Genomic DNA, 25,083 nt, shown 5'->3' with positions numbered 1-25,083 from the left:
GTGCAGTCGGCTGCTACTGGTGTTGCTAGTTGTGACTGCTGATGACAGATGCCGTAGCAATCAATTCATGGAGTGAGTTGTATGTTTTGCGATAGTCTGCCTCTGACAAGCAAGCAGAGGTGACATAGGCGCGAACACAGGAAGCTTGCAGCCCCTCGCTGCCTGCAGACACCGAGCAGCCACACTAGGAGGGCGGCCTAAGTCGTAGGCGAAATGTGCTCATTCGCTTGTGTGCGACGTCAAGCTCTAAATAAGGCTGTCACTAGCGTGAGCGTCGTGTAAAGTCGGAAAAGTCGCCTGCATGGGGGAGTGCCATGTTTGGGGAGCGTTTCATAGTATGCGCAGTGCTATGGAGACGCGGAAACTTGTTGTGGCCCAGTGTTTTGCAATTGGACGACAAGAGTGGTACACGGTAGTAAAGTGCGAGGCAGTGAGTTGGCATGAACAGTCGAGTGCACATTGGGGCTTGAGATGTGCTTGTTACCTCAGGTGCTGCGTGATTGTCGACAAGGAGTGAAAACGGAGCAATTTGTGACTGTCCTTTCAATTTTAGACGTTAAATACAGACGGAATTTGTAGTCGTAATACTAGAGCATCGAAACTACTTGGAACTCTTGTGTATATGAACGTGTCCGCGCCTTTGTACACTGGTCCCTTCACCCCTACAGACCAACCAACCATCATGTCCGTGCACATCAGAGTAGGAAAGAATGGAAAACAGGGCAGTTTTGTTGCGCTTGGGGGCGTAGCTCAGTTATAGTCGGCCCTCGGCGGCCGTGGTGAGCGGACGTGTGGTGCTTACGTCGCCGCTGCTTGTGGCTGTTGTGGTGAGTGCCGCCCTTGCTGTACACAGTAACGTGTTATTGTGTGGAGTATGTGTAGGATTTCAACATGAGTCAATTAACACGACGGGATACTTTGAAGTTTGTGTTTGATTCCAACTATGCCAGACCAAAATCGTTTGAATTAGAATCGTGGATTGAGGAAGCTTTGCAACGATCCTTTGATGACATTCTTGGAGTCCATTTATCGATAGTCAGCAGCACTGCCTATATTAAGTTTAAATCTGCCGAAATCTGTGACCAAATCATTGAATCTTGTAGTGGTCGTTTGAAGTTTAAGCATTGTGATGGGAATGTTGGAGAGGTTCACGTGTCTCATGCAGGGTTTGGTGTCCGCACCGTTCGAATATTCGAACTACCGTTTGAAGTACCCGCGGAACACATCAACGCTGCTTTGGCTAGTTATGGATCTGTCATCAGCAATGTTGCGGAAAAGTGGTTGTCATTCAAAGTCCCTGTTTTGAACGGTGTTCGTCAGGTCAAGATTGAGTTGAAGAGACACATCCCGTCATATATCACTATTTGTGGATACCGGGCGATCGTTATGTACGACGGTCAACCTAGAACTTGCGCAGGTTGTGGTGCCACTGATCACGTTCGCGCTCAGTGTATGCAGCGACGAGTGACGCAATTACCACCTGGCGAAAGGACGGTAACTAACAGGATGTCGACACTGCCTCTCACTTATGTGGCGGCAGTCCGCTCGACCACGGCCGCGGAGGTGCAACCTGCCGTGGCCACAGATCCCAGGGCTTCGGACACTGTCCTAGATACGCCCATGGACACTTCCAGTCCGGAAGGCATCGCTGTTACTACTACAGAAGTACCGGTGGCCGGTAGCATCCCGGCGGTTCCGTCTTTAGACAGCCACGAAGAGGTTGCTAACTCCCAGGCCGACCACACTGGTCGCCACGTTAGCAGCCATATGGATCCCATTTCCGTTCAAAATGCACTTCCACCTGCACAGGACTCCTCTTCTTCCTCGTCGGCTGCAGATCTTCAAAGAGTCGCAACCTCTCCCAAGAAACACAAGAAAAGGAGGATCGCCCACAAGGATGCCGCCAACGCCGCACCACCTTTGCGCGAAAAAGGGGCGCAAATTGCCCGTTCCTTGCCTGACGTCTCTCTTGATCGCCCCACTGAGCAACCGCAGCATGAGACCCGACAGGTCTCGGACGTCTCCGTGCCCCACCCCGATGGTGACGGCCATGTCGCTGCGAACGAGGAACAGAACCCTCGTGAGGCCCTCCGAGATACCCCCGAACATCAGTCTCACAATGTTCAGGGCTCAATTGGCGAGGTGGCCGCTGTTCATGTGGTCAATTGGGCCGATGACACTGACGATGTACAAATGGACCAGAGCCTGTCTGTGGTAGGGCCATCTACAGAAATTTTACCCGCATTACCGGCCGGCGACTTAAGTAGGACACGACCTGTCTCCAACCACCCGACGGGGGACGATGTTTACATATCTGATACCTACTAATGGTTTTCATTTTCTGTGCTTCTGCGTATCTACTTTGGCTTTTTTTCTCTTTCTGCCAACATTTAGCGGTTCATGCAGTCCTACCAGGATTATAAGTTAGCCACACTTAACATCAATAGAATAACTTCTGTACAGAAGCTCTCTAGCTTTCGTGATTATTTATACAGCTGCGATGCTGATATTGTGATGTTGCAAGAGGTCGATGATCAATTTCAGCCTGACATTCCTGGCTACCAATTAATCAAGAACACCACCCAAGACAGTTCTTCAGGTACCGCTCTATTAACCAAAGTGGGCGTGGCCGTCTCCGACGTTGAACGACTTGAAAATGGCAGAGGTATAGCGTGCCTTATCAACGGCATTAGATTTGTTAATGTATATGCCCCTTCCGGGAATCAGAATAGAACGAGACGGGCTCAGTTCTTTGCCAATGACTTATTATATCTTTCACGCCGCAGCCGGGAGGAAGTTGTTGTCGGAGGCGATTTTAATTGTGTTTTGAAGCCAAAGGACCAATGGCCGAACTTTAATGGATGCGCCGCTCTCGGCGAAACAGTACGTCAATTAGAGCTGGAGGATACGTGGGAAATAACACACGGGGAACAACGGTGCTTCACATACCATACTGCACTAATGGCCAGCCGCCTCGACAGGATCTACGTGGGGAAAAACCTGCGTGAGCGGGTATCTTCCTCGGAAACGTGGCCCCTGTATTTTTCCGACCATTTAGCTTACCATTGTGTCATTCGTATGGCGCGCCAGCAAACTTTCCGTGGTCGGACAGGTTGGAAACTTAACGTCAGTATTCTCAGGGAACCGGCGTTACGAGACCGTCTACTAGAAGCCTGGGAAATTTGTTTACATCGACGACCAACATTCCCATCGATAACGCAGTGGTGGTGCCGTTGTGCAAAACCTCGGATTATTCGTTGTTTGAAGGCGTATAGTTCTGACAGGAGCCGGATGCAGAAAGAGACTTTTGAATTTTATTTTCGCTGTCTCCGTGACTTGTATTCTGAAGCACATGTCACGCAGGAAAAATTTCTTCAGATTCAACGGATCAAATCCAAGTTGACGCTCCTCAAACGCAGGCAAATGGAAGGCGTTAAAATCCGTTCGCGAGATAGCGCAGGCACTTCTGACGAACAACCATCCGCCTTCCACCTAGGGAAAGAGAAACGCCGCGCACGACAAAAATTGATTACCCGCTTACGAACCGAAGACGGTACCTTTGTGACGACCCAGGCTGAAATTAAGGCGTCTATAACGGACTACTACGGGCGACTATACAGGGCACAACCAGCCGATGATGCGGCAATCGCGGCGATGCATGCATATCTTCCGACAACGCTCGATGAGGACGACAGGCAATTCTTGATCAGTGATGTCACCGCGGTGGAGATTCGGGAGGCACTGAGCAGGGCTCAGGCCAACAAATCACCCGGCGTTGATGGTCTGCCGATTGAATTTTATAAGCAGTTCTGGGACCTCCTCGAACATTGCTTTGTTTGCATCTGCAATGAACTGCGCGCCGGCCAACAGTTACCAGATGGTTTCAATGACAGCCTGATCGTGCTGGTCCCAAAAGAATACCCCCATCAAGATATTGCCAAATTCCGCCCCATCTCCCTGTTGAACTCTGACTACAAGATTGTGGCCCGCGTCATAGCAGGTAGACTTAAAAATGTCCTTGCAAAAATTATACATCACAGCCAGGCAGCAGCGGTCCCGGGCCGCACGATCTTTAAATGTCTTGCAGATTACAGGGAGCTCATTTCGTTTACTGCCATCACACGCCCGGAAGCAGCAATCTTGGCTTTAGATCAATGTCAGGCCTTTGATCGGATCCTGCATCGCTACCTCTTCCACACCATGAACCACTTAGGATTTGGTGACGGCTTTACTGCCATGGTCAGCAACATGTACACCTCGGCCACTTCTCAGATCATCGTCAATGGTCAATTCACCCGACGGATTCCGATTCAGCGGTCAATCAGACAGGGCTGTCCCATGTCCATGTGTCTCTTCGTGATCGCAATTGAGCCACTGGTAAGGATGCTGAATTGTAACCTTCAAGGTTTAAACCTGTATTCCAGCACCCTCAAATGCATTGCGTACGCCGACGATGTGGGTGTCATTGTGCGTTCGGAACAAGACCTCACGGCCGTTAGGAATAGTATCACCGATTACGAGCGAGCATCCGGTTCTCAGCTAAACTATGGAAAGACTTGCCTCCTGCCTATAGGCAGTGGATTTCGAACAGACGCCCCTTTGCCGTACAGAGGATGTGCGACTCTCAAACTTCTTGGTATCAAGATGAGCAGTTGCCCCCTACGGACAACGGTAGACAATTGGAAACATCTTTTGGCTATGTCTCGGGGCTGCTTACAGCATCATAAAGGCAGAGAACAGGACTTATTGCAGAGAGTTCATTTCGTTAATACCACAATTCTCTCGAAGATTTGGTATGTCGGACAAATACTTCCTGTGGTCGACAGTGTTGCAAGGAAAATTATGTCGGCAGTAGGTTGGTACATCTGGAGGGGTGACATCTTCAAGGTGGGCATCAATGTCATCACTCTCCCACCAGACAAAGGCGGCCTCGGCCTGACGGATGTTCAAACGAAATGTAAGGCACTCTTGATCCGGCGTACACTGCAGCTCTGCCACGAATATCCTGACAGTGCGCTGAGTATGGCCATACGGACATTTCAGCCTCCGACTATGCACATCCCCATCAACCTACGGGAAACACATTTCAAAGCAAACCACATTAGGATGTTTCTTCTAGAAAGCAGTTATCTCCAAACGAAATCGAGTGTCCCGCTACGTGAACTTACCACTGCCCACCTCTACCGGCTACTGAACGACACAGGCAGGGTCAACCGCATGGAACTGAAGTATCCCTCTAAAGACTGGGCTCTCGTCTGGAAGACTATACATAACAAAGTGCTAGATACCGGTATTCGATCACTGTGGTATAAAGTTGTTAATGAAACTCTACCTACAGCCGAAAAACTTCATAAAATACATTTGTCAGCTACTGACAAATGTAGGGAGTGCGGCCTTGTCGACACTTTGCAACACAGATTTGTTTGTGGTGCGAACAGTCTTATTTGGGAATGGTGTCGAATGACCATGGCTTCGATCTGCCGCACGGCACGACGGCACATCTCTCTTACGTCCGTGCTCCAACCCGACGACGCGTACTACCCCACAACCAAGGCAAACACCTGGACGTGGTTGGCTGGACACACACTATGTTACTTACTTGGCGCCCAGGAGAGGCGTTCATACCGGGACTACAGATTATACCTCGCCACACAGGCACAACTGCTACTGCAGGATGTCAGACATAGGCAAAAGTTTGCCAATTATATCTTAGCGCTCCGAATCACGACCCTGTAAACGAATTCAGTAAGTTTTCTTCCACGGCCACGTATCCATACACCTTATCAAATATCAATAAAAAAAAACTAAATAACTATATTAACAATAAACAAAAACAAATATGTCCAACGAAAACAATGAAACATCGAAAGAGAAGAAACGGAACAAAGTCGATATTCATGGTGTCTGAAGTTGTCACTGATTGGGAATGTTCATGCTTGGTGTTTTAACAGTCTTGTTTAACCTAGCCCTTCGTCTCCGTTCATTCAGCAGGAATTTGATTTACATTCTCCCAACATGGATGGTGAAGCTGACCATTCATTTGGACGTGGTGTCCACTGGGTTTTTCGTTTAATGTTTTATGTTTGGAAACTTACATCGAAGATGTATATGTTTCACTCAACTGCGAACATTACTTGCTTCTTTATTTATTTAACGTCGTCGAGGGAAGCCGAAACAGGATTTATTTCTTCTATTTTTTTCTTCCTTCTTCTTCAAATCATTCCGCAGCAACATGGATTTCAAATTTTTCTTTTCCACATTAGTATGCAGTGCGCAGTTTTTTGGCGGCTGAGTCGTTCAGAGCTAAGAGAAGGAGACTTGGGAAACCGCACAGCAACACTGGAATTTATCAGACTAGTCCAAGCCATCGCTTGGGGAAGCCAAAGGCATACAAACTTTCGAGAAGACGAGCTTTGCGTGACGTCGGCACCCTGCAACACCGCATGCAGTTAAATCACATAAACAATATTAAAAGGAAAAAAACATTAAAAAACCAAAAACATCAAAACCAAAACAACAAAAAAAAACAAACAAACAAAAAAAGTTTTTTTTTTTTAAATCAAAATCACTTCACACAAAAAGGAATCAAATCAACTATACATTTCAAAATCAACAGTGAAATAGCATAACAAGAGTATAGCATTGAAGCTAGCCGAAGAAGGCAAAAAAGGTGAGCGAATGGATGGGCTGTATGGGGAGATGGGAGGCCCTTAAAAAAAAAAAAAAAAAAAAAAAAAAAAAAAAAAAAAAAAAAAAGTTGGTAGAGCGTTCGCTTTGCATGTGAAAGGTCCCGGGTTCAAGCCCCGGCGCCTCCATGTTTTGTGGACAGTGCATGGTAGGTGTTGGTCGCGGCGAGCCTTAAGACACGCAAGACGTTGCAAAGCCAGCGTCACAGACTCATATGATGTATACTGACGTAAGGAGAGCAAGACGTAAATGTGAGGACCGGCTGTTGTCGAGGTGTCAAATATGTCTTCGGTATAACGGCCTAACCTCAATGAAGTCTAGAGAGTGGACAACACGTTCGTCTTACTCAGAGCGGTGGCCGAACGCTATTTTCGACGTTGTGCGTGCCACTTTAATTTTGGCCAACTACGATTCGATACAGAATGCAGGAAACCTGAAAGACACCCTCACGGACACATAGAGAGTAGTGTTTGTCTGCGGAATAATGGGAGTGCAAGGGTCTGTGATATTGATATGGTTGTATGTAGCACTTTTCGTCATCAGGGGGCGTAGCTCAGATGGTAGAGCGCTCGCTTAGCATGCGAGAGGTACTGGGATCGATACCCAGCGCCTCCAGAATTTTTAACACACCAACATGCGCACACTGCCATGCAAGTGGAATAATTCACAGCCAGCGAACGTGTCAAGGCAGATACGAGCGAACGATTAGCAGCCACAATTGGCAAGCGTGCTGCTACGCGCAGGAAGCACCCTCCTCCCACCTCTACACTTAATTTAGAAACAGTACAAGTCTTCCCTTAAGATTCTCAAACCTATGTCGGAAAGATCTGCCTTGCGCCGAGTTCACAATAATCCCACTGCTCATTCCCATTCTTTACGTGCAGTCGGCTGCTACTGGTGTTGCTAGTTGTGACTGCTGATGACAGATGCCGTAGCAATCAATTCATGGAGTGAGTTGTATGTTTTGCGATAGTCTGCCTCTGACAAGCAAGCAGAGGTGACATAGGCGCGAACACAGGAAGCTTGCAGCCCCTCGCTGCCTGCAGACACCGAGCAGCCACACTAGGAGGGCGGCCTAAGTCGTAGGCGAAATGTGCTCATTCGCTTGTGTGCGACGTCAAGCTCTAAATAAGGCTGTCACTAGCGTGAGCGTCGTGTAAAGTCGGAAAAGTCGCCTGCATGGGGGAGTGCCATGTTTGGGGAGCGTTTCATAGTATGCGCAGTGCTATGGAGACGCGGAAACTTGTTGTGGCCCAGTGTTTTGCAGTTGGACGACAAGAGTGGTACACGGTAGTAAAGTGCGAGGCAGTGAGTTGGCATGAACAGTCGAGCGCACATTGGGGCTTGAGATGTGCTTGTTACCTCAGGTGCTGCGTGATTGTCGACAAGGAGTGAAAACGGAGCAATTTGTGACTGTCCTTTCAATTTTAGACGTTAAATACAGACGGAATTTGTAGTCGTAATACTAGAGCATCGAAACTACTTGGAACTCTTGTGTATATGAACGTGTCCGCGCCTTTGTACACTGGTCCCTTCACCCCTACAGACCAACCAACCATCATGTCCGTGCACATCAGAGTAGGAAAGAATGGAAAACAGGGCAGTTTTGTTGCGCTTGGGGGCGTAGCTCAGTTGGTAGAGCGTTCGCTTTGCATGTGAAAGGTCCCGGGTTCAAGCCCCGGCGCCTCCATGTTTTGTGGACAGTGCATGGTAGGTGTTGGTCGCGGCGAGCCTTAAGACACGCAAGACGTTGCAAAGCCAGCGTCACAGACTCATATGATGTATACTGACGTAAGGAGAGCAAGACGTAAATGTGAGGACCGGCTGTTGTCGAGGTGTCAAATATGTCTTCGGTATAACGGCCTAACCTCAATGAAGTCTAGTCCGCAGCTCGTGGTTTCGCGGTAGCGTTCTCGCTTCCCGAGCACGGGGTCCCGGGTTCGATTCCCGGCGGGGTCAGGGATTTTCTCTGCCTCGTGATGACTGGGTGTTGTGTGTTGTCCTTTGGTTAGTTAGGTTTAAGTAGTTCTAAGTTCTAGGTGACTGATGACCATAGCTGTTAAGTCCCATAGTGCTCAGAGCCATTTGAGCCTCAATGAAGTCTAGAGAGTGGACAACACGTTCGTCTTACTCAGAGCGGTGGCCGAACGCTATTTTCGACGTTGTGCGTGCCACTTTAATTTTGGCCAACTACGATTCGATACAGAATGCAGGAAACCTGAAAGACACCCTCACGGACACATAGAGAGTAGTGTTTGTCTGCGGAATAATGGGAGTGCAAGGGTCTGTGATATTGATATGGTTGTATGTAGCACTTTTCGTCATCAGGGGGCGTAGCTCAGATGGTAGAGCGCTCGCTTAGCATGCGAGAGGTACTGGGATCGATACCCAGCGCCTCCAGAATTTTTAACACACCTACATGCGCACACTGCCATGCAAGTGGAATAATTCACAGCCAGCGAACGTGTCAAGGCAGATACGAGCGAACGATTAGCAGCCACAATTGGCAAGCGTGCTGCTACGCGCAGGAAGCACCCTCCTCCCACCTCTACACTTAATTTAGAAACAGTACAAGTCTTCCCTTAAGATTCTCAAACCTATGTCGGAAAGATCTGCCTTGCGCCGAGTTCACAATAATCCCACTGCTCATTCCCATTCTTTACGTGCAGTCGGCTGCTACTGGTGTTGCTAGTTGTGACTGCTGATGACAGATGCCGTAGCAATCAATTCATGGAGTGAGTTGTATGTTTTGCGATAGTCTGCCTCTGACAAGCAAGCAGAGGTGACATAGGCGCGAACACAGGAAGCTTGCAGCCCCTCGCTGCCTGCAGACACCGAGCAGCCACACTAGGAGGGCGGCCTAAGTCGTAGGCGAAATGTGCTCATTCGCTTGTGTGCGACGTCAAGCTCTAAATAAGGCTGTCACTAGCGTGAGCGTTGCGTGAGCGTCGTGTAAAGTCGGAAAAGTCGCCTGCATGGGGGAGTGCCATGTTTGGGGAGCGTTTCATAGTATGCGCAGTGCTATGGAGACGCGGAAACTTGTTGTGGCCCAGTGTTTTGCAGTTGGACAAGAGTGGTACACGGTAGTAAAGTGCGAGGCAGTGAGTTGGCATGAACAGTCGAGTGCACATTGGGGCTTGAGATGTGCTTGTTACCTCAGGTGCTGCGTGATTGTCGACAAGGAGTGAAAACGGAGCAATTTGTGACTGTCCTTTCAATTTTAGATGTTAAATACAGACGGAATTTGTAGTCGTAATACTAGAGCATCGAAACTACTTGGAACTCTTGTGTATATGAACGTGTCCGCGCCTTTGTACACTGGTCCCTTCACCCCTACAGACCAACCAACCATCATGTCCGTGCACATCACAGTAGGAAAGAATGGAAAACAGGGCAGTTTTGTTGCGCTTGGGGGCGTAGCTCAGTTGGTAGAGCGTTCGCTTTGCATGTGAAAGGTCCCGGGTTCAAGCCCCGGCGCCTCCATGTTTTGTGGACAGTGCATGGTAGGTGTTGGTCGCGGCGAGCCTTAAGACACGCAAGACGTTGCAAAGCCAGCGTCACAGACTCATATGATGTATACTGACGTAAGGAGAGCAAGACGTAAATGTGAGGACCGGCTGTTGTCGAGGTGTCAAATATGTCTTCGGTATAACGGCCTAACCTCAATGAAGTCTAGAGAGTGGACAACACGTTCGTCTTACTCAGAGCGGTGGCCGAACGCTATTTTCGACGTTGTGCGTGCCACTTTAATTTTGGCCAACTACGATTCGATACAGAATGCAGGAAACCTGAAAGACACCCTCACGGACACATAGAGAGTAGTGTTTGTCTGCGGAATAATGGGAGTGCAAGGGTCTGTGATATTGATATGGTTGTATGTAGCACTGTTCGTCATCAGGGGGCGTAGCTCAGATGGTAGAGCGCTCGCTTAGCATGCGAGAGGTACTGGGATCGATACCCAGCGCCTCCAGAATTTTTAACACACCAACATGCGCACACTGCCATGCAAGTGGAATAATTCACAGCCAGCGAACGTGTCAAGGCAGATAGGAGCGAACGATTAGCAGCCACAATTGGCAAGCGTGCTGCTACGCGCAGGAAGCACCCTCCTCCCACCTCTACACTTGATTTAGAAACAGTACAAGTCTTCCCTTAAGATTCTCAAACCTATGTCGGAAAGATCTGCCTTGCGCCGAGTTCACAATTATCCCACTGCACATTCCCATTCTTTACGTGCAGTCGGCTGCTACTGGTGTTGCTAGTTGTGACTGCTGATGACAGATGCCGTAGCAATCAATTCATGGAGTGAGTTGTATGTTTTGCGATAGTCTGCCTCTGACAAGCAAGCAGAGGTGACATAGGCGCGAACACAGGAAGCTTGCAGCCCCTCGCTGCCTGCAGACACCGAGCAGCCACACTAGGAGGGCGGCCTAAGTCGTAGGCGAAATGTGCTCATTCGCTTGTGTGCGACGTCAAGCTCTAAATAAGGCTGTCACTAGCGTGAGCGTCGTGTAAAGTCGGAAAAGTCGCCTGCATGGGGGAGTGCCATGTTTGGGGAGCGTTTCATAGTATGCGCAGTGCTATGGAGACGCGGAAACTTGTTGTGGCCCAGTGTTTTGCAGTTGGACGACAAGAGTGGTACACGGTAGTAAAGTGCGAGGCAGTGAGTTGGCATGAACAGTCGAGTGCACATTGGGGCTTGAGATGTGCTTGTTACCTCAGGTGCTGCGTGATTGTCGACAAGGAGTGAAAACGGAGCAATTTGTGACTGTCCTTTCAATTTTAGATGTTAAATACAGACGGAATTTGTAGTCGTAATACTAGAGCATCGAAACTACTTGGAACTCTTGTGTATATGAACGTGTCCGCGCCTTTGTACACTGGTCCCTTCACCCCTACAGACCAACCAACCATCATGTCCGTGCACATCACAGTAGGAAAGAATGGAAAACAGGGCAGTTTTGTTGCGCTTGGGGGCGTAGCTCAGTTGGTAGAGCGTTCGCTTTGCATGTGAAAGGTCCCGGGTTCAAGCCCCGGCGCCTCCATGTTTTGTGGACAGTGCATGGTAGGTGTTGGTCGCGGCGAGCCTTAAGACACGCAAGACGTTGCAAAGCCAGCGTCACAGACTCATATGATGTATACTGACGTAAGGAGAGCAAGACGTAAATGTGAGGACCGGCTGTTGTCGAGGTGTCAAATATGTCTTCGGTATAACGGCCTAACCTCAATGAAGTCTAGAGAGTGGACAACACGTTCGTCTTACTCACAGCGGTGGCCGAACGCTATTTTCGACGTTGTGCGTGCCACTTTAATTTTGGCCAACTACAATTCGATACAGAATGCAGGAAACCTGAAAGACACCCTCACGGACACATAGAGAGTAGTGTTTGTCTGCGGAATAATGGGAGTGCAAGGGTCTGTGATATTGATATGGTTGTATGTAGCACTGTTCGTCATCAGGGGGCGTAGCTCAGATGGTAGAGCGCTCGCTTAGCATGCGAGAGGTACTGGGATCGATACCCAGCGCCTCCAGAATTTTTAACACACCAACATGCGCACACTGCCATGCAAGTGGAATAATTCACAGCCAGCGAACGTGTCAAGGCAGATACGAGCGAACGATTAGCAGCCACAATTGGCAAGCGTGCTGCTACGCGCAGGAAGCACCCTCCTCCCACCTCTACACTTGATTTAGAAACAGTACAAGTCTTCCCTTAAGATTCTCAAACCTATGTCGGAAAGATCTGCCTTGCGCCGAGTTCACAATTATCCCACTGCACATTCCCATTCTTTACGTGCAGTCGGCTGCTACTGGTGTTGCTAGTTGTGACTGCTGATGACAGATGCCGTAGCAATCAATTCATGGAGTGAGTTGTATGTTTTGCGATAGTCTGCCTCTGACAAGCAAGCAGAGGTGACATAGGCGCGAACACAGGAAGCTTGCAGCCCCTCGCTGCCTGCAGACACCGAGCAGCGACACTAGGAGGGCGGCCTAAGTCGTAGGCGAAATGTGCTCATTCGCTTGTGTGCGACGTCAAGCTCTAAATAAGGCTGTCACTAGCGTGAGCGTCGTGTAAAGTCGGAAAAGTCGCCTGCATGGGGGAGTGCCATGTTTGGGGAGCGTTTCATAGTATGCGCAGTGCTATGGAGACGCGGAAACTTGTTGTGGCCCAGTGTTTTGCAGTTGGACGACAAGAGTGGTACACGGTAGTAAAGTGCGAGGCAGTGAGTTGGCATGAACAGTCGAGTGCACATTGGGGCTTGAGATGTGCTTGTTACCTCAGGTGCTGCGTGATTGTCGACAAGGAGTGAAAACGGAGCAATTTGTGACTGTCCTTTCAATTTTAGATGTTAAATACAGACGGAATTTGTAGTCGTAATACTAGAGCATCGAAACTACTTGGAACTCTTGTGTATATGAACGTGTCCGCGCCTTTGTACACTGGTCCCTTCACCCCTACAGACCAACCAACCATCATGTCCGTGCACATCACAGTAGGAAAGAATGGAAAACAGGGCAGTTTTGTTGCGCTTGGGGGCGTAGCTCAGTTGGTAGAGCGTTCGCTTTGCATGTGAAAGGTCCCGGGTTCAAGCCCCGGCGCCTCCATGTTTTGTGGACAGTGCATGGTAGGTGTTGGTCGCGGCGAGCGTTAAGACACGCAAGACGTTGCAAAGCCAGCGTCACAGACTCATATGATGTATACTGACGTAAGGAGAGCAAGACGTAAATGTGAGGACCGGCTGTTGTCGAGGTGTCAAATATGTCTTCGGTATAACGGCCTAACCTCAATGAAGTCTAGAGAGTGGACAACACGTTCGTCTTACTCACAGCGGTGGCCGAACGCTATTTTCGACGTTGTGCGTGCCACTTTAATTTTGGCCAACTACGATTCGATACAGAATGCAGGAAACCTGAAAGACACCCTCACGGACACATAGAGAGTAGTGTTTGTCTGCGGAATAATGGGAGTGCAAGGGTCTGTGATATTGATATGGTTGTATGTAGCACTGTTCGTCATCAGGGGGCGTAGCTCAGATGGTAGAGCGCTCGCTTAGCATGCGAGAGGTACTGGGATCGATACCCAGCGCCTCCAGAATTTTTAACACACCAACATGCGCACACTGCCATGCAAGTGGAATAATTCACAGCCAGCGAACGTGTCAAGGCAGATACGAGCGAACGATTAGCAGCCACAATTGGCAAGCGTGCTGCTACGCGCAGGAAGCACCCTCCTCCCACCTCTACACTTGATTTAGAAACAGTACAAGTCTTCCCTTAAGATTCTCAAACCTATGTCGGAAAGATCTGCCTTGCGCCGAGTTCACAATTATCCCACTGCACATTCCCATTCTTTACGTGCAGTCGGCTGCTACTGGTGTTGCTAGTTGTGACTGCTGATGACAGATGCCGTAGCAATCAATTCATGGAGTGAGTTGTATGTTTTGCGATAGTCTGCCTCTGACAAGCAAGCAGAGGTGACATAGGCGCGAACACAGGAAGCTTGCAGCCCCTCGCTGCCTGCAGACACCGAGCAGCCACACTAGGAGGGCGGCCTAAGTCGTAGGCGAAATGTGCTCATTCGCTTGTGTGCGACGTCAAGCTCTAAATAAGGCTGTCACTAGCGTGAGCGTCGTGTAAAGTCGGAGAAGTCGCCTGCATGGGGGAGTGCCATGTTTGGGGAGCGTTTCATAGTATGCGCAGTGCTATGGAGACGCGGAAACTTGTTGTGGCCCAGTGTTTTGCAGTTGGACGACAAGAGTGGTACACGGTAGTAAAGTGCGAGGCAGTGAGTTGGCATGAACAGTCGAGTGCACATTGGGGCTTGAGATGTGCTTGTTACCTCAGGTGCTGCGTGATTGTCGACAAGGAGTGAAAACGGAGCAATTTGTGACTGTCCTTTCAATTTTAGACGTTAAATACAGACGGAATTTGTAGTCGTAATACTAGAGCATCGAAACTACTTGGAACTCTTGTGTATATGAACGTGTCCGCGCCTTTGTACACTGGTCCCTTCACCCCTACAGACCAACCAACCATCATGTCCGTGCACATCAGAGTAGGAAAGAATGGAAAACAGGGCAGTTTTGTTGCGCTTGGGGGCGTAGCTCAGTTGGTAGAGCGTTCGCTTTGCATGTGAAAGGTCCCGGGTTCAAGCCCCGGCGCCTCCATGTTTTGTGGACAGTGCATGGTAGGTGTTGGTCGCGGCGAGCCTTAAGACACGCAAGACGTTGCAAAGCCAGCGTCACAGACTCATATGATGTATACTGACGTAAGGAGAGCAAGACGTAAATGTGAGGACCGGCTGTTGTCGAGGTGTCAAATATGTCTTCGGTATAACGGCCTAACCTCAATGAAGTCTAGAGAGTGGACAACACGTTCGTCTTACTCAGAGCGGTGGCCGAACGCTATTTTCGACGTTGTGCGTGCCACTTTAATTTTGGCCAACTACGATTCGATACAGAATGCAGGAAACCTGAAAGACACCCTCACGGACACATAGAGAGTAGTGTTTGTCTGCGGAATAATGGGAGTGCAAGGGTCTGTGATATTGATATGGTTGTATGTAGCACTGTTCGTCATCAGGGGGCGTAGCTCAGATGGTAGAGCGCTCGCTTAGCATGCGAGAGGTACTGGGATCGATACCCAGCGCCTCCAGAATTTTTAACACACCAACATGCGCACACTGCCATGCAAGTGGAATAATTCACAGCCAGCGAACGTGTCAAGGCAGATACGAGCGAACGATTAGCAGCCACAATTGGCAAGCGTGCTGCTACGCGCAGGAAGCACCCTCCTCCCACCTCTACACTTAATTTAGAAACAGTACAAGTCTTCCCTTAAGATTCTCAAACCTATGTCGGAAAGATCTGCCTTGCGCCGAGTTCACAATAATCCCACTGCTCATTCCCATTCTTTACGTGCAGTCGGCTGCTACTGGTGTTGCTAGTTGTGACTGCTGATGACAGATGCCGTAGCAATCAATTCATGGAGTGAGTTGTATGTTTTGCGATAGTCTGCCTCTGACAAGCAAGCAGAGGTGACATAGGCGCGAACACAGGAAGCTTGCAGCCCCTCGCTGCCTGCAGACACCGAGCAGCCACACTAGGAGGGCGGCCTAAGTCGTAGGCGAAATGTGCTCATTCGCTTGTGTGCGACGTCAAGCTCTAAATAAGGCTGTCACTAGCGTGAGCGTCGTGTAAAGTCGGAAAAGTCGCCTGCATGGGGGAGTGCCATGTTTGGGGAGCGTTTCATAGTATGCGCAGTGCTATGGAGACGCGGAAACTTGTTGTGGCCCAGTGTTTTGCAGTTGGACGACAAGAGTGGTACACGGTAGTAAAGTGCGAGGCAGTGAGTTGGCATGAACAGTCGAGTGCACATTGGGGCTTGAGATGTGCTTGTTACCTCAGGTGCTGCGTGATTGTCGACAAGGAGTGAAAACGGAGCAATTTGTGACTGTCCTTTCAATTTTAGACGTTAAATACAGACGGAATTTGTAGTCGTAATACTAGAGCATCGAAACTACTTGGAACTCTTGTGTATATGAACGTGTCCGCGCCTTTGTACACTGGTCCCTTCACCCCTACAGACCAACCAACCATCATGTCCGTGCACATCAGAGTAGGAAAGAATGGAAAACAGGGCAGTTTTGTTGCGCTTGGGGGCGTAGCTCAGTTGGTAGAGCGTTCGCTTTGCATGTGAAAGGTCCCGGGTTCAAGCCCCGGCGCCTCCATGTTTTGTGGACAGTGCATGGTAGGTGTTGGTCGCGGCGAGCCTTAAGACACGCAAGACGTTGCAAAGCCAGCGTCACAGACTCATATGATGTATACTGACGTAAGGAGAGCAAGACGTAAATGTGAGGACCGGCTGTTGTCGAGGTGTCAAATATGTCTTCGGTATAACGGCCTAACCTCAATGAAGTCTAGAGAGTGGACAATACGTTCGTCTTACTCAGAGCGGTGGCCGAACGCTATTTTCGACGTTGTGCGTGCCACTTTAATTTTGGCCAACTACGATTCGATACAGAATGCAGGAAACCTGAAAGACACCCTCACGGACACATAGAGAGTAGTGTTTGTCTGCGGAATAATGGGAGTGCAAGGGTCTGTGATATTGATATGGTTGTATGTAGCACTGTTCGTCATCAGGGGGCGTAGCTCAGATGGTAGAGCGCTCGCTTAGCATGCGAGAGGTACTGGGATCGATACCCAGCGCCTCCAGAATTTTTAACACACCAACATGCGCACACTGCCATGCAAGTGGAATAATTCACAGCCAGCGAACGTGTCAAGGCAGATACGAGCGAACGATTAGCAGCCACAATTGGCAAGCGTGCTGCTACGCGCAGGAAGCACCCTCCTCCCACCTCTACACTTGATTTAGAAACAGTACAAGTCTTCCCTTAAGATTCTCAAACCTATGTCGGAAAGATCTGCCTTGCGCCGAGTTCACAATTATCCCACTGCACATTCCCATTCTTTACGTGCAGTCGGCTGCTACTGGTGTTGCTAGTTGTGACTGCTGATGACAGATGCCGTAGCAATCAATTCATGGAGTGAGTTGTATGTTTTGCGATAGTCTGCCTCTGACAAGCAAGCAGAGGTGACATAGGCGCGAACACAGGAAGCTTGCAGCCCCTCGCTGCCTGCAGACACCGAGCAGCCACACTAGGAGGGCGGCCTAAGTCGTAGGCGAAATGTGCTCATTCGCTTGTGTGCGACGTCAAGCTCTAAATAAGGCTGTCACTAGCGTGAGCGTCGTGTAAAGTCGGAAAAGTCGCCTGCATGGGGGAGTGCCATGTTTGGGGAGCGTTTCATAGTATGCGCAGTGCTATGGAGACGCGGAAACTTGTTGTGGCCCAGTGTTTTGCAGTTGGACGACAAGAGTGGTACACGGTAGTAAAGTGCGAGGCAGTGAGTTGGCATGAACAGTCGAGTGCACATTGGGGCTTGAGATGTGCTTGTTACCTCAGGTGCTGCGTGATTGTCGACAAGGAGTGAAAACGGAGCAATTTGTGACTGTCCTTTCAATTTTAGACGTTAAATACAGACGGAATTTGTAGTCGTAATACTAGAGCATCGAAACTACTTGGAACTCTTGTGTATATGAACGTGTCCGCGCCTTTGTACACTGGTCCCTTCACCCCTACAGACCAACCAACCATCATGTCCGTGCACATCAGAGTAGGAAAGAATGGAAAACAGGGCAGTTTTGTTGCGCTTGGGGGCGTAGCTCAGTTGGTAGAGCGTTCGCTTTGCATGTGAAAGGTCCCGGGTTCAAGCCCCGGCGCCTCCATGTTTTGTGGACAGTGCATGGTAGGTGTTGGTCGCGGCGAGCCTTAAGACACGCAAGACGTTGCAAAGCCAGCGTCACAGACTCATATGATGTATACTGACGTAAGGAGAGCAAGACGTAAATGTGAGGACCGGCTGTTGTCGAGGTGTCAAATATGTCTTCGGTATAACGGCCTAACCTCAATGAAGTCTAGAGAGTGGACAACACGTTCGTCTTACTCAGAGCGGTGGCCGAACGCTATTTTCGACGTTGTGCGTGCCACTTTAATTTTGGCCAACTACGATTCGATACAGAATGCAGGAAACCTGAAAGACACCCTCACGGACACATAGAGAGTAGTGTTTGTCTGCGGAATAATGGGAGTGCAAGGGTCTGTGATATTGATATGGTTGTATGTAGCACTGTTCGTCATCAGGGGGCGTAGCTCAGATGGTAGAGCGCTCGCTTAGCATGCGAGAGGTACTGGGATCGATACCCAGCGCCTCCAGAATTTTTAACACACCAACATGCGCACACTGCCATGCAAGTGGAATAATTCACAGCCAGCGAACGTGTCAAGGCAGATACGAGCGAACGATTAGCAGCCACAATTGGCAAGCGTGCTGCTACGCGCAGGAAGCACCCTCCTCCCACCTCTACACTTAATTTAGAAACAGTACAAGTCTTCCCTTAAGATTCTCAAACCTATGTCGGAAAGATCTGCCTTGCGCCGAGTTCACAATAATCCCACTGCTCATTCCCATTCTTTACGTGCAGTCGGCTGCTACTGGTGTTGCTAGTTGTGACTGCTGATGACAGATGCCGTAGCAATCAATTCATGGAGTGAGTTGTATGTTTTGCGATAGTCTGCCTCTGACAAGCAAGCAGAGGTGACATAGGCGCGAACACAGGAAGCTTGCAGCCCCTCGCTGCCTGCAGACACCGAGCAGCCACACTAGGAGGGCGGCCTAAGTCGTAGGCGAAATGTGCTCATTCGCTTGTGTGCGACGTCAAGCTCTAAATAAGGCTGTCACTAGCGTGAGCGTCGTGTAAAGTCGGAAAAGTCGCCTGCATGGGGGAGTGCCATGTTTGGGGAGCGTTTCATAGTATGCGCAGTGCTATGGAGACGCGGAAACTTGTTGTGGCCCAGTGTTTTGCAATTGGACGACAAGAGTGGTACACGGTAGTAAAGTGCGAGGCAGTGAGTTGGCATGAACAGTCGAGTGCACATTGGGGCTTGAGATGTGCTTGTTACCTCAGGTGCTGCGTGATTGTCGACAAGGAGTGAAAACGGAGCAATTTGTGACTGTCCTTTCAATTTTAGACGTTAAATACAGACGGAATTTGTAGTCGTAATACTAGAGCATCGAAACTACTTGGAACTCTTGTGTATATGAACGTGTCCGCGCCTTTGTACACTGGTCCCTTCACCCCTACAGACCAACCAACCATCATGTCCGTGCACATCAGAGTAGGAAAGAATGGAAAACACGGCAGTTTTGTTGCGCTTGGGGGCGTAGCTCAGTTGGTAGAGCGTTCGCTTTGCATGTGAAAGGTCCCGGGTTCAAGCACCGGCGCCTCCATGTTTTGTGGACAGTGCATGGTAGGTGTTGGTCGCGGCGAGCCTTAAGACACGCAAGACGTTGCAAAGCCAGCGTCACAGACTCATATGATATATACTGACGTAAGGAGAGCAAGACGTAAATGTGAGGACCGGCTGTTGTCGAGGTGTCAAATATGTCTTCGGTATAACGGCCTAACCTCAATGAAGTCTAGAGAGTGGACAACACGTTCGTCTTACTCAGAGCGGTGGCCGAACGCTATTTTCGACGTTGTGCGTGCCACTTTAATTTTGGCCAACTACGATTCGATACAGAATGCAGGAAACCTGAAAGACACCCTCACGGACACATAGAGAGTAGTGTTTGTCTGCGGAATAATGGGAGTGCAAGGGTCTGTGATATTGATATGGTTGTATGTAGCACTGTTCGTCATCAGGGGGCGTAGCTCAGATGGTAGAGCGCTCGCTTAGCATGCGAGAGGTACTGGGATCGATACCCAGCGCCTCCAGAATTTTTAACACACCAACATGCGCACACTGCCATGCAAGTGGAATAATTCACAGCCAGCGAACGTGTCAAGGCAGATACGAGCGAACGATTAGCAGCCACAATTGGCAAGCGTGCTGCTACGCGCAGGAAGCACCCTCCTCCCACCTCTACACTTAATTTAGAAACAGTACAAGTCTTCCCTTAAGATTCTCAAACCTATGTCGGAAAGATCTGCCTTGCGCCGAGTTCACAATAATCCCACTGCTCATTCCCATTCTTTACGTGCAGTCGGCTGCTACTGGTGTTGCTAGTTGTGACTGCTGATGACAGATGCCGTAGCAATCAATTCATGGAGTGAGTTGTATGTTTTGCGATAGTCTGCCTCTGACAAGCAAGCAGAGGTGACATAGGCGCGAACACAGGAAGCTTGCAGCCCCTCGCTGCCTGCAGACACCGAGCAGCCACACTAGGAGGGCGGCCTAAGTCGTAGGCGAAATGTGCTCATTCGCTTGTGTGCGACGTCAAGCTCTAAATAAGGCTGTCACTAGCGTGAGCGTCGGGTAAAGTCGGAAAAGTCGCCTGCATGGGGGAGTGCCATGTTTGGGGAGCGTTTCATAGTATGCGCAGTGCTATGGAGACGCGGAAACTTGTTGTGGCCCAGTGTTTTGCAGTTGGACAAGAGTGGTACACGGTAGTAAAGTGCGAGGCAGTGAGTTGGCATGAACAGTCGAGTGCACATTGGGGCTTGAGATGTGCTTGTTACCTCAGGTGCTGCGTGATTGTCGACAAGGAGTGAAAACGGAGCAATTTGTGACTGTCCTTTCAATTTTAGACGTTAAATACAGACGGAATTTGTAGTCGTAATACTAGAGCATCGAAACTACTTGGAACTCTTGTGTATATGAACGTGTCCGCGCCTTTGTACACTGGTCCCTTCACCCCTACAGACCAACCAACCATCATGTCCGTGCACATCAGAGTAGGAAAGAATGGAAAACAGGGCAGTTTTGTTGCGCTTGGGGGCGTAGCTCAGTTGGTAGAGCGTTCGCTTTGCATGTGAAAGGTCCCGGGTTCAAGCCCCGGCGCCTCCATGTTTTGTGGACAGTGCATGGTAGGTGTTGGTCGCGGCGAGCCTTAAGACACGCAAGACGTTGCAAAGCCAGCGTCACAGACTCATATGATGTATACTGACGTAAGGAGAGCAAGACGTAAATGTGAGGACCGGCTGTTGTCGAGGTGTCAAATATGTCTTCGGTATAACGGCCTAACCTCAATGAAGTCTAGAGAGTGGACAACACGTTCGTCTTACTCACAGCGGTGGCCGAACGCTATTTTTCGACGTTGTGCGTGCCACTTTAATTTTGGCCAACTACGATTCGATACAGAATGCAGGAAACCTGAAAGACACCCTCACGGACACATAGAGAGTAGTGTTTGTCTGCGGAATAATGGGAGTGCAAGGGTCTGTGATATTGATATGGTTGTATGTAGCACTGTTCGTCATCAGGGGGCGTAGCTCAGATGGTAGAGCGCTCGCTTAGCATGCGAGAGGTACTGGGATCGATACCCAGCGCCTCCAGAATTTTTAACACACCAACATGCGCACACTGCCATGCAAGTGGAATAATTCACAGCCAGCGAACGTGTCAAGGCAGATACGAGCGAACGATTAGCAGCCACAATTGGCAAGCGTGCTGCTACGCGCAGGAAGCACCCTCCTCCCACCTCTACACTTAATTTAGAAACAGTACAAGTCTTCCCTTAAGATTCTCAAACCTATGTCGGAAAGATCTGCCTTGCGCCGAGTTCACAATAATCCCACTGCTCATTCCCATTCTTTACGTGCAGTCGGCTGCTACTGGTGTTGCTAGTTGTGACTGCTGATGACAGATGCCGTAGCAATCAATTCATGGAGTGAGTTGTATGTTTTGCGATAGTCTGCCTCTGACAAGCAAGCAGAGGTGACATAGGCGCGAACACAGGAAGCTTGCAGCCCCTCGCTGCCTGCAGACACCGAGCAGCCACACTAGGAGGGCGGCCTAAGTCGTAGGCGAAAATGTGCTCATTCGCTTGTGTGCGACGTCAAGCTCTAAATAAGGCTGTCACTAGCGTGAGCGTCGTGTAAAGTCGGAAAAGTCGCCTGCATGGGGGAGTGCCATGTTTGGGGAGCGTTTCATAGTATGCGCAGTGCTATGGAGACGCGGAAACTTGTTGTGGCCCAGTGTTTTGCAATTGGACGACAAGAGTGGTACACGGTAGTAAAGTGCGAGGCAGTGAGTTGGCATGAACAGTCGAGTGCACATTGGGGCTTGAGATGTGCTTGTTACCTCAGGTGCTGCGTGATTGTCGACAAGGAGTGAAAACGGAGCAATTTGTGACTGTCCTTTCAATTTTAGACGTTAAATACAGACGGAATTTGTAGTCGTAATACTAGAGCATCGAAACTACTTGGAACTCTTGTGTATATGAACGTGTCCGCGCCTTTGTACACTGGTCCCTTCACCCCTACAGACCAACCAACCATCATGTCCGTGCACATCAGAGTAGGAAAGAATGGAAAACAGGGCAGTTTTGTTGCGCTTGGGGGCGTAGCTCAGTTGGGCAGTCGCGCTTGCGACACCGTGCAGGTCGGACGTATCAGTGCTCCGCTCCGCCGCGTGTTCACAAGGCGTGTTTTCCACTCATATTTCTGTTTGCGAGTGTTGTGTTATTCTGCAGTTTATATCGTTTTCCATTTGTATTTTTGTTGCGGTCTTATTGTAGCGGGTTAACCGCTCGCTATCTGCTGCAATGTCCAGGTTATTTCCACGAAAATGTACACTCCGTTTTGATTTCGACAAGTCCACCCGATCTGTGCAACCGAGTTCACTGGAGATACATGACTGGATCGTTGATGTTATTGGGATTACATCTGACCAAGTGCACACCGCCTATTATGATACCGAGCAGTATTGTTTTTTTGTTAAATTGCTGAATCCTGTATTACTGGAGAAGATCATGACGAAGCACGGAGGAAGTGCTATTTTCCGACACCGGGACGACTCTGTAAGTACAGTGCTCATTTCCAATGCCGATGTAGACTACACGAACGTGCGTATTTTTAACTTACCCCCTGAAGTCGAAAATTGTTATCTGAAAGAGGTACTGTCCAAATTCGGTGACGTTAAGCAGATTCGAAATGAACGGTGGTCAAGTCAACATAGGTTGCAATGTTACAGTGGCGTTCGATCTGTTGAAATGCAAGTAAAGCAGAATATTCCATCCCATATACTTGTTTGTGACTATAAGGCTCACGTTACTTACATTGGCCAAACTCCGACCTGTCATATCTGTAATGAGAGGGGTCACTTGCGTCAAGACTGCCCCAGGCGCATGTTTGTGTTAAAGAATTCCCTCCAGCAGCGTAAAAGGCTTACTTTGGCGGATGTAGTGGCGGCCAAGCCGATGACAGAGATTGGGATCCCTAGTTCTGAAATGCCTTCGGAACAGCAACAAGAATTTCGCTCTGATGAGTTTCCGGTTCTGGTTCGGAGAGAAAAAGGTGCGTTGCCCCCTGCGAAACTCGATGCCGCGACCAATAAGAGGCGCAGAACTTGTGACAGCAGTGGTTCTGATAACGACACCTCTAGTGCGCATGAGACCGCGAAAAAGGACGATCGGGAATCCGGCTCGGAAACGAAAGCTCCAATCGGTGAGGCTATTGTGGACGCTCCTCCTCCCACAATTTCAAGTGCCGCTACTTCCGTGGAAGTTAAGCAGTTACCGCTGGATAGTGCCTTAGAACTTCCGCGACAGCCAACTCAGACCGACCAACCTGTACGTGTTGCTCACATTCCTGCAGGAAGTACACACACAGAGGCCTGTGATGATGGTACACAAACATCTCTGAGCGCCGACGGTACACATCACGTGGCAGCCGCTTCGGTTCAGGACTCACAACAAGGGGAATGTCAACAACTCCAGGAAATAATACAAACACAGCTGTCCGGGTCTGTCGATGACAACAAACAGCTGCGGGCAGAGAATGTTGCCAAACAGGCTGATAGTGCGAGTGATAGTTCAGCTGCTCGCTCGCCGGCGGTATCGCCGCGTGCGATCCCTTCGCGGGATGTGCCGGGAGAGCAGATTGACATCACCCACGACCCTCCCACGCCGCCGGCTGCGGAGGTGCTCCACAGTGTCCGCCCCAGGATCAGAGTGCAACCTAATGTAAATGCTGTGCGTAAAAAGAGTAAGAACAAAGACGCAAGAATACAACTCAGTGACGTCACAGACTCGAATTTCCCGGCCACAAATATGGAATGGCATGAAGATGTGGCCCTTTAAAGACATTTGCTCCTTCCGCCTCTGCAACGTACTGCCGTCATGTCGCAGGCCTATACGATCACGACATTAAATATTAATAAAATCCGGTCGGAGGTGAAACTGAGTGCCTTAAAACAATATCTCTATGAGTCGGGAACAGATATCGCTCTTTTGCAGGAGGTGGCCATGCCACAATTAACTCTTCCTGGTTTTGTTGCTATTACTAATTTTTCCCCCGACTCGAACGTGGGGACTGCCATCTTACTTAGAGAAGGCATTCCCGCCACTCAGATTGACAAGTTAGATTCGGGTAGAGGTGTGGGTGTCACCGTTTTTGGCGTCACCATCATTAACTTGTACGCGCCTTCTGGTAGTACCTATAGAGCGGAACGAGCAAGTTTTTTTAAGGAACATATCATCTATTTGTTACGGAAAAATCCCGAACGTGTTATCATTGGAGGTGATTTTAATTGTGTTTTATCCCAGAAAGATCAGTCCCCGAATTTTAATTATTCGCCTGAATTAAAGCGTCTCGTGACAGACCTCAAACTGAAAGACGCGTGGGAAATTAGGTACCCGACCTTGGTACGATTCACACACATCGTCGCGAATTCATGCAGCAGAATTGACAGGATTTATGTTTCCGACGTTTTAGAGAAAGTCTTGTTACAAATTGAAACAATACCCTCCAGCTTCTCCGATCACAGTGGTGTCGTTGCGTGCCTGAATTTGCTGCCACAACCAACGCGTTGGTATAAAAATCAATGG

General features: G+C 49.4%; 19 non-coding genes across 19 annotated transcripts; all 19 read left to right on the top strand.

Annotated features, from left to right (window-relative positions):
- Window positions 1-7,229: 7,229 nt before the first annotated feature.
- Trnaa-agc (transfer RNA alanine (anticodon AGC)) lies at window positions 7,230-7,302 on the top strand. Its single transcript has one exon. It is a non-coding gene; the product is annotated as a tRNA-Ala (tRNA).
- Window positions 7,303-8,304: 1,002 nt separating this feature from the next.
- On the top strand, window positions 8,305-8,377 carry Trnaa-ugc (transfer RNA alanine (anticodon UGC)). The gene has a single exon. It is a non-coding gene; the product is annotated as a tRNA-Ala (tRNA).
- A 637-nt stretch (window positions 8,378-9,014) lies between these two features.
- Window positions 9,015-9,087, top strand: Trnaa-agc (transfer RNA alanine (anticodon AGC)). The gene has a single exon. It is a non-coding gene; the product is annotated as a tRNA-Ala (tRNA).
- A 1,010-nt stretch (window positions 9,088-10,097) lies between these two features.
- On the top strand, window positions 10,098-10,170 carry Trnaa-ugc (transfer RNA alanine (anticodon UGC)). Its single transcript has one exon. It is a non-coding gene; the product is annotated as a tRNA-Ala (tRNA).
- Window positions 10,171-10,584: 414 nt separating this feature from the next.
- Trnaa-agc (transfer RNA alanine (anticodon AGC)) lies at window positions 10,585-10,657 on the top strand. Its single transcript has one exon. It is a non-coding gene; the product is annotated as a tRNA-Ala (tRNA).
- Window positions 10,658-11,659: 1,002 nt separating this feature from the next.
- Trnaa-ugc (transfer RNA alanine (anticodon UGC)) lies at window positions 11,660-11,732 on the top strand. The gene has a single exon. It is a non-coding gene; the product is annotated as a tRNA-Ala (tRNA).
- A 414-nt stretch (window positions 11,733-12,146) lies between these two features.
- Trnaa-agc (transfer RNA alanine (anticodon AGC)) lies at window positions 12,147-12,219 on the top strand. Its single transcript has one exon. It is a non-coding gene; the product is annotated as a tRNA-Ala (tRNA).
- A 1,002-nt stretch (window positions 12,220-13,221) lies between these two features.
- On the top strand, window positions 13,222-13,294 carry Trnaa-ugc (transfer RNA alanine (anticodon UGC)). Its single transcript has one exon. It is a non-coding gene; the product is annotated as a tRNA-Ala (tRNA).
- Window positions 13,295-13,708: 414 nt separating this feature from the next.
- Trnaa-agc (transfer RNA alanine (anticodon AGC)) lies at window positions 13,709-13,781 on the top strand. Its single transcript has one exon. It is a non-coding gene; the product is annotated as a tRNA-Ala (tRNA).
- Window positions 13,782-14,783: 1,002 nt separating this feature from the next.
- On the top strand, window positions 14,784-14,856 carry Trnaa-ugc (transfer RNA alanine (anticodon UGC)). The gene has a single exon. It is a non-coding gene; the product is annotated as a tRNA-Ala (tRNA).
- A 414-nt stretch (window positions 14,857-15,270) lies between these two features.
- Trnaa-agc (transfer RNA alanine (anticodon AGC)) lies at window positions 15,271-15,343 on the top strand. Its single transcript has one exon. It is a non-coding gene; the product is annotated as a tRNA-Ala (tRNA).
- Window positions 15,344-16,345: 1,002 nt separating this feature from the next.
- Window positions 16,346-16,418, top strand: Trnaa-ugc (transfer RNA alanine (anticodon UGC)). Its single transcript has one exon. It is a non-coding gene; the product is annotated as a tRNA-Ala (tRNA).
- A 414-nt stretch (window positions 16,419-16,832) lies between these two features.
- Trnaa-agc (transfer RNA alanine (anticodon AGC)) lies at window positions 16,833-16,905 on the top strand. The gene has a single exon. It is a non-coding gene; the product is annotated as a tRNA-Ala (tRNA).
- A 1,002-nt stretch (window positions 16,906-17,907) lies between these two features.
- Window positions 17,908-17,980, top strand: Trnaa-ugc (transfer RNA alanine (anticodon UGC)). The gene has a single exon. It is a non-coding gene; the product is annotated as a tRNA-Ala (tRNA).
- Window positions 17,981-18,394: 414 nt separating this feature from the next.
- Window positions 18,395-18,467, top strand: Trnaa-agc (transfer RNA alanine (anticodon AGC)). The gene has a single exon. It is a non-coding gene; the product is annotated as a tRNA-Ala (tRNA).
- A 1,002-nt stretch (window positions 18,468-19,469) lies between these two features.
- Trnaa-ugc (transfer RNA alanine (anticodon UGC)) lies at window positions 19,470-19,542 on the top strand. The gene has a single exon. It is a non-coding gene; the product is annotated as a tRNA-Ala (tRNA).
- A 414-nt stretch (window positions 19,543-19,956) lies between these two features.
- On the top strand, window positions 19,957-20,029 carry Trnaa-agc (transfer RNA alanine (anticodon AGC)). Its single transcript has one exon. It is a non-coding gene; the product is annotated as a tRNA-Ala (tRNA).
- Window positions 20,030-21,028: 999 nt separating this feature from the next.
- On the top strand, window positions 21,029-21,101 carry Trnaa-ugc (transfer RNA alanine (anticodon UGC)). The gene has a single exon. It is a non-coding gene; the product is annotated as a tRNA-Ala (tRNA).
- A 415-nt stretch (window positions 21,102-21,516) lies between these two features.
- On the top strand, window positions 21,517-21,589 carry Trnaa-agc (transfer RNA alanine (anticodon AGC)). The gene has a single exon. It is a non-coding gene; the product is annotated as a tRNA-Ala (tRNA).
- Window positions 21,590-25,083: the final 3,494 nt, after the last annotated feature.

This window comes from Schistocerca nitens, chromosome 10, assembly GCF_023898315.1.
Source record: "Schistocerca nitens isolate TAMUIC-IGC-003100 chromosome 10, iqSchNite1.1, whole genome shotgun sequence".
NCBI classification, from domain to species: domain Eukaryota; kingdom Metazoa; phylum Arthropoda; class Insecta; order Orthoptera; family Acrididae; genus Schistocerca; species Schistocerca nitens.
The sequence above is the reverse complement of the archived record's forward strand: the minus strand, read 5'-3'. Positions and strand labels throughout refer to the sequence as shown.